Source organism: Peromyscus eremicus, chromosome 3 (assembly GCF_949786415.1).
Source record: "Peromyscus eremicus chromosome 3, PerEre_H2_v1, whole genome shotgun sequence".
In the NCBI taxonomy this organism is placed as follows: Eukaryota; Metazoa; Chordata; class Mammalia; order Rodentia; family Cricetidae; genus Peromyscus; species Peromyscus eremicus.
Genome location: NC_081418.1, coordinates 95,514,945 through 95,522,747, shown reverse-complemented (window position 1 = coordinate 95,522,747; position 7,803 = coordinate 95,514,945).

The window sequence follows — 7,803 nt, the reverse complement described above, 5'->3', positions numbered from 1 at the left end:
TTCTCTCCCCCATGCTACCACAGGGCAGACAAGTGGGGCAGGGCTTGTTCTCCCACTCTCCCACCCTCAGGGCCAGCTCACCTCTGCCCCTGCCAACAGGGTCAGCTCTGGTGTCCTGCCCAGGGGAGGTTCAGGACCTGCTCTCTCAATTGCTGCAGCCAGTGAGGGGCAGGGACAGTTCTCTCTAGTGTGGCAGCCCGTGTGGGGTGGGGCCCTTGGCAACCGCCCAGGCCTGAGGAGCACCATGGCCCGGGTGGCCAGCAGGCCACCCACCTCAGTCCAGTCCTCACCGACTTCACCTCTTCCGATCTGCCTCTCTCCACAGGACACGAACCATTCCGTCTCTCTCTCTTCCATACCCCACCCTATATTTGCTCACCGTCATAGATGGAGCCTGACCACCCGGTGCCACAAGGTGTCGGGTGAATCCCTGTTGTCTCCTCCTGGCCCAGGGTGGACAGCCCTGTGTGGGCATCAAGAAAGGATCTTTAACATTTGTTTTTATTCAGTTTGCCTCTACATTTGAACAGTTCAGACACTGGAATCATGAGGAACGTACTGAACTTGAATCTAGGCCCCTAACTTCAGTTTTGCCTCTGATATATCCTGGGGTTGTGACTTTGCACACAGTGTTTCCTCTCTTACTCAGTGATCTTCACTCTGATGGCTAAAGAAACTCCACTTTACGCTAGGCATCTACCTTGGTTCCTACTAGCCCTTTGTCTCTGATTCCTGTCCCTGGAAGAAAAGTTCCCAATAACCCCGACTCAACAACCCCACCCAGAAATAGACACATGACCGGAATCTGCTTGTTGTGCTATGGCTGCTTTGGTTTTTTATTTTTTCTTTGCTACAGCAAACATGCTTATCAGACATTCAGGGACCTTTTTTAGGTCGCCTTGAATATCTAATCTTGGCAAAGCAAAGCAATTCTTGGCCTGTTTGTGCAGACACGCAAGCTCTTCTTGCAGTTTTTGCCTTTAAGAATCCTCTTCTCAGCTACTTCATGCAGCAGTCTCTAGCTCAGCTCAGAGGCCATTGTCCTGCTAGCAGCTTCAGTGAATTTCACTAATTATAATCTTAATTGAGCCTGTGGTCTTTCCCAAAGTGTCTTAAACCATCTGACCTTTGGAGGCCCCATGAGATACCTGGCAGAGCCCAGACTCAGGGCTTGGGATTCAGGACAGGCCCAAGTAGGTGAAAGTCTGAGGTGGACTTGGCCCAGGGGATCCGGAGACTATGGCTGCCACAGATTAAAGAGGGACAGGCCCTAGACAGAGAAAAGTACCACAACTTGGAGGCCCCAGGTGATGGTGAGGACATTGTGGACTTGGAGGCCCAGGGGAGCCCCAGACTGTGACCACCGCCAATTTGTAAATGGAAAACAGAAGTAAGAATTGTTGACCAACACAAATCTGAAACTGGACTGATTGATGAGTTGTACTGTTCTGTTCTGGGGACATCTCGGGAGAGACTGGGAGATCAGATACGACTGTATGCCCAGTCTCCAGGGACAGCAAGAGATGTCTTCCTGTCCTCCTGGTTCTGGTGTATGAATGAAGGAGGCCATCACATGTTCATCTTTGTCTGGTCATCTCTGACTGTGTGGACTTACCGTCTTTTTACATTGTTTTCTTTTGTCTGCTGGATTTGTGTTTCCAAGTTTTGTTGAAGAAATAGGAATTGGACTGACCACACCCAAGTTTCCCTTGAGCTCCATGTTGTAACCCTTTCAGAACTTCTGTTAGGTGGGCTACAGAGTTGTCACCTAGGAATCTCCACACTCTCTGTGAACTAGAATGGCCAGAAACACGGTTGTTCGACCCTCAAACTGCCAAGTGAGTCTGGCAACTGGTCCCAGGGAACCCTGGCCACCCTGACCAGTTTCCTCACACGAAACTGGCTTGGCCTGCTCCTTGAGCCCCTCCTTGACTGAACTCTGTTTCAGTCACCGAGTTAATGTGTCAGAGGCTGAGGAAAAACCTCAGGAAAATGCCTGGACTCTGTTCTGGCTTCTGCAGAAGAGAAGGCAAGAGATTCCCCACCTTACAATCCACACCTCCAGCCAGTCCAAGACCTGACTGTGTCTGAAGGGTACCACGAGCCTGCAGTCCCAAGCAACCTGACCTGCCCTCACCTCCACATCCTAGCTTGCTGGATTATACTCCACAAGCTAGGCTTCAACTATTCTCCCTCTTAGAGAGGCACCCCCTAGTGGGCCCCCACTCCTGCCAGAGAAAAGGACTGATGGGGACAGGAGACCCAGACTTCCATTTTCAACCTGTGATTTATATAAAGACCCAGAACCCTCCCTTCTCTAAGAAGCCTCGGGCCCTCATCAGCATGTTGGAAACTCTTTTCTTTATCCATCAACTCACCTGGGCTGGTTTTAAGAAGTTTCTAGGTACCCTTTTTACTGCATAGGAGAGGGATTGAATCATGACTGAAGCCAGGAAGGCTGCAAAGGGTCCTGGGGTGACTGGGTTAGATGCTGAAAAAAGAGACAAGGGAATATTGCCCTCAACTCTACCAAACTGGAACCCCAACACTGATCAAGGTAAGGGGGAACTAGACACCTATCACTGGGGCCTCCTGACCAGAATGCGAGCAGCATCTAGAAACCAACTAATTTTCAAAGGTATCTGAGGTAACTCAGGAATCTTCTGCTGGATTCCTGGATCATCTCCAAGAGGCTTACCAGGCATTTACTCCCATTGATCTGGGTGCCCCAGAAAACCAGTGGGCTGTTTATAATACTGCTTTAGTCTTCCAGTTGGCCCCAGATATTTGCAGGAAGTTACAGAAAGTAGAAGAGGTCAGGGGGTGAATAGGTCACAGTCAGTAGAAATGGCTCAAATGACTTTTAGCAATAGAGGTCCAGGTGAGAAGACAGGAGGCCGAACAAAATAATGGGGACTGCATTTAGAGAAAGGCCCAATCAAAATCAAAAGCACCCCAAGCAACCAAACCAGCCTCAGGTCAGGTCAGAGAAGGACCAATATGCATATTGTAAAGAAAAAGGACATTCCAGCTGGATCAGATTGATGGGGCCAGGGCTTCATACTAATGAGCCACCAGAAGTCCGTGGTCACAGGAAAAGCAGGAGGTTCCTGATGGATACAGGTGCAGCCCATTCAGTGCTAACTCAACCCCTGGGCCTTCTTACTAAGAAAAAGACCATCACCCAAGGGGCCACAGGGTCTGGAACTTACACTTGGACCACCAACCAAGAAGTGGGCCTTGGACAAGTTACTGTGACTCATTTCTTGTTATTCCAGATTATCCATAACCCCTGATTGGTAAAGACTTGCAGAGAAAACTTGGTGCCACCATCAAGTTCAGTGAGAATAAAGCCAATCTGGACCTAGGGAGTCCATAGTCAGCCATCCCGTTCACTTGCCCCTCATCAGAAAAATATCAAATGACAAAAATTAACACGGAAAAAAAATACTGGGAGTGGCCAACTCCCTCCTAACAGAATTAATGCTAAAGTTCCCTGGAGTATGGGCAGAGACCAGTCCTCTGGACTGGCCTCACAAGGGAGCCAATTCTTGTTCAGCTCTCAAGCTCAGCCTTGCCTGTAAGTGTTAAACAGTGCCCATCTCAAGGGCAGCTAAGGTGGGTATTAGAAAGCACAGCAGCTGCCTTAGGGATGCGGGAATTTTGGTCCCCAGCACTCGCCTTGGGACACTCCACTGCTCCTTGCAATTGAGCCTGTTCAGGACTTAAGTAAATAGGAAGTGGAAATTATCCACAAGAGTGTTGTAAACCCTTACACTTTGCTCAGCCTGTTAGATCCAGGAAAAGCTGTATATATTGTCCTGGACCTGAAAGATGCCTTTTTCTTTCTACCCCAGGGCCCTGTGAGCCAACCTATATTTGCTTTTGAATGGACAGACCCTTAGTCAGGGTTCAGTGACCAACCGACCTGGACCCAACTACCACAGGGGTTTAAGAACTCCCCTACTCTGTGTGAAGCCCTTAGTGCAAATCTGCTTGAGTACCTCCAAGGGCACCCAATGTGGATGATCTCTTCATTATTGTGTGTACCCCGAAAGAATGCCAACAAGCTACTGAGGAACTGCTTAAAATACTCTGGCAACTGGGCTACCACATGTCTGCCAACAAGGCCCAATTATGCTCCAATAAGATAACTTATCTGGGGTATTGCTTAGAGGGTGGCTGCAGGACTCTGTCCTTGAGCAGGATCTAAGCTATCCTGAATATTCCTGAGCCACAGGATAAAAGGCAGATGAGAGAATTCTTGGGTACAGTTGTATACTTCAGACTATGGATACCAAACTTTACAGAAATAGCAAAACTGTTATATCAGAGTCTAGGAGAAAATGGCCTCCTGATCTGGGAAAACCAAGAAAAGGAGGCATTCCAAAAACTCAAGGAGGCTTTGATGTCAGCCCCAGCACCCAGGCTACCGGCCATTACCAAGCCTTTCCATCTGTATGTGGATGAACGGCACAGGGTGGCCAAAGACGTACTGACTCAGACTTTGGGACCCTTGAAAAGGCCTGTGTCTTGTTTATCTAAATGCCTACACCTTGCTGCAGCAGGATGGCCTCCTGCATCCGGACCATTGCCGCCATGCACTATTGCTAAAGGAAACTGACAGACTGACCATGGGACAGGAGCTGGTTGTCACCAGTCCTCACTCCATACAGTGCTCCTTCGGAGAACTTCTGAGCACTGGATGTGGAACACATGCCTCACCCTTATCAAGCTCTCCTTTTAGATGCACCCAAGATCTGTTTCTCACCATCCACATTGTTGAACTCAGCCTCCTTCCATCCTGATCCTGAAGAGCAGCCAGCCTGTGACTGTGCCCAGGTCATTGACCACCTACAATATGGACGACCAGACCTCTGAGACCAGCCTCTGGGAAAGGCAGATATGACCTTACTCACCAGTGGGAGAAACTATGTACAAGGTGAGGTTAGGTATGCAGGAACAGGTGTGGTGATGCTCATGGTGGCAATCCAGTCTCAATCTCTTCCCCAAGAGACATCAGCTCTAAAGGCAGAGCTGACAGCCTTGACCCAGGTACTAATGTGGGAAAATAGCTTTGCTGTCAACATCTATACTGATAACCAGTATGCCTTGGCCACTGCACACATCCATGGTGCTTTGTGCCAGGAACAGGGTCTGCTGACCCACTGGAAAGGAGATCAAGCACAAAGAGATCTCTGCTCTTTTAGCAGCAATTTGGATGCCAGAGAAACTAGCTATTCTCCATTAACCAGGACACAAAAAAGGGGACTTGGTTGAAGCACAAAGCAACAGATTTGCTGATACTACAACAAAAAGAGCAGCTACAGGCCAGTGAGGCCACTGCAAACATTAGACCATCCTTAGATTCTCACCCCCTTCCTGCACCAGACCTGCTAGAGCATCCTACATACACCAATGAGAAAAAAAATTGGGCCAGCAGCAGGGGTCCACTAAGACAGAGGACTGGTGGGTGCCTTCAGATGGTTGCCCCATCACAGCAAATGTCTTGGGGCTACCCCTTCTCTCAAAGCTTCATCAGAGTACACACCGAGGGCCAACCAAATGGAAAGAACTAATCAGAGACAGGTACTTTCTACACCACCTAGATGAGAGGTTTGAATAAATCACTGGCCACTGTGCCATCTGTGCCCAGGTGATCCAAGAGGAGGAAACTCAGCACCTACAGGTGTTCAAGGAAGGGGCATGGTCCTGGTGAACACTGGAACTGGGCTTGACTGGAGTTACTCTGACAAGGTTTGGCTAATGGTATTTACTAGGTTTTTGTAGATAATTTTCAGGATGGGAGGAAGCCTTCCCACCAGGCCAGAAACTTAGTCTTACTAAGAAGTTACTAATGGAGATCATTCCCCAGTTTGGCCTTCCTTCTTCTTTAGTGTCTGACAGTGGCCCTGCCTCCACAACCAAAGTGTCTCAACAAGTGGCTAAAACTCTAGGAATACATTGGAAATTACACTGTACCCACAGGCCCCCGAGATCAGGATAGGTAGAAAGAGTTAACAGGACCATTAAAGAAACCTTCATTAAATTCTGGGCAGAGACTGAGGAGGGGTGGACAGAGCTGCTCCCTACTGTTCTTTTCGGGACCAGGGGCTCCCTCCACTGAGATAACACCATGTGAAATGTTTGACCTCCCACCTCCACTTATTCCTACAATTCGAAGATCAAGATACACAGAGTCACCTGTCACCTCCCATCGCTGGTTTTAACTGAAGCACACAAGTCCCAACCTGGGGACTTGGAGTGGGTCTGCTGCCTGCCCAACAAAACCCTGGAACCTTCCTGAAAGGGGCTGTACCCAGTAATCCTAACAACACCCACAGTTGTCAAGGTAGCAGGAACTGTGGCTTGGGTCCACCATTCCCATCTAAAGGCAGACATGATGACCAGAGAAAAGGTAAGAAATGGAGGTTAATGCGAGCTCCCTGGTGCCATCAAAAGGTACAGCTCCTCTGGACCTCAGACTCAGACTGATAAAAGAGTTGGGAATCTCGACAAGTATCTCTTATGCTTGGCCATCTGAAAATGTTAAGGTTTGGGATTGGGAATTGCCCAGGGAATCATACCTCTTTTATATCCATGGTCTACTAGCAGAAAATTAACAGATGTTCTCCAGAATGTTGTCTCCCAGCCTGTGTTCAAATTTGATTTTTGTGACCTTTTTGAAAGTTATTTAGTCATGGCTGCCAAAAGAGATTGTGGCCAATCACTTCCAAAATGTGGTTTATTAGAGGTAGCATAATTCCCGGGGGATAATGAAAATACACAAAATAAAACCTTTTCCCATATATGCCAGCACATTGCCATCAGAAAAACAAATCATTTTTCTGACCCAAACTGTGAAACCGAGTTTGTCCAAGAAGGGAGAACGGGTACCTAGAACAACATATCCTTTTTGAGTGAGAAAGTCCTCCCTCAGGATGCACCTATGAGAATGCAGCCTCTTTAAGAGTCAAGACCTGGAATGAATTGATCACCCACTCCTGGTGTAAGGGCCTGAGCTGGGGCTTCCACTTTAACATTAAAGGTTATAGCTTGTAATTGGGCTGTGAAATTCTTTCTCCAAAAGATGCTGCTCTGTCAAGTTAGCCCTACAGGCTAAGGAAAAAGCTGGCTGCCTCAACCAAAGACTAGAATGTCTCCCATTCTGGTCCTCTCTCCCTCAGACCACTCCACCATGACAAAAAGTCAACTCTCGGTCTCAACCAAGGGGTCTCAGACTCAACCCCAGCCCTAATATAAGGTCATGAAATAATCTCATCTCCTGGTGAGGTCCCTGAGCTTGAGAACTTAAAGTTACTACAAAGCTGGATACCTTCTCCAGCCTGGGAAATGAATTACTGTTGCTTTTGCCTAGATCCTAGACTTCCTTTTTTTTTTTTTTTTTTTTTGGTTTTTCGAGACAGGGTTTCTCTGTGTAGCTTTGCGCCTTTCCTGGAACTCACTTGGTAGCCCAGGCTGGCCTCGAACTCACAGAGATCCGCCTGGCTCTGCCTCCCGAGTGCTGGGATTAAAGGCGTGCGCCACCACCGCCCGGCTAGACTTCCTTTTTATGTGGTGATGGGGATCAACTTTTCTATCACCCCAACTACTACCCCACTAGAGAATTTCAGTTGTAAACTGGAGAAAACTAAAGTCCCCTAGAGACTTCCAAGGAATAGGTTCTTGTTTAATCTCTTCCACCAACAGTTACTCAACCTTCCAATTATGGCCAATCCTTCAGTGCTCACGTGGATACCAATAAATCTGAATGTATTAGAATGTATTATTATTAATTATTTA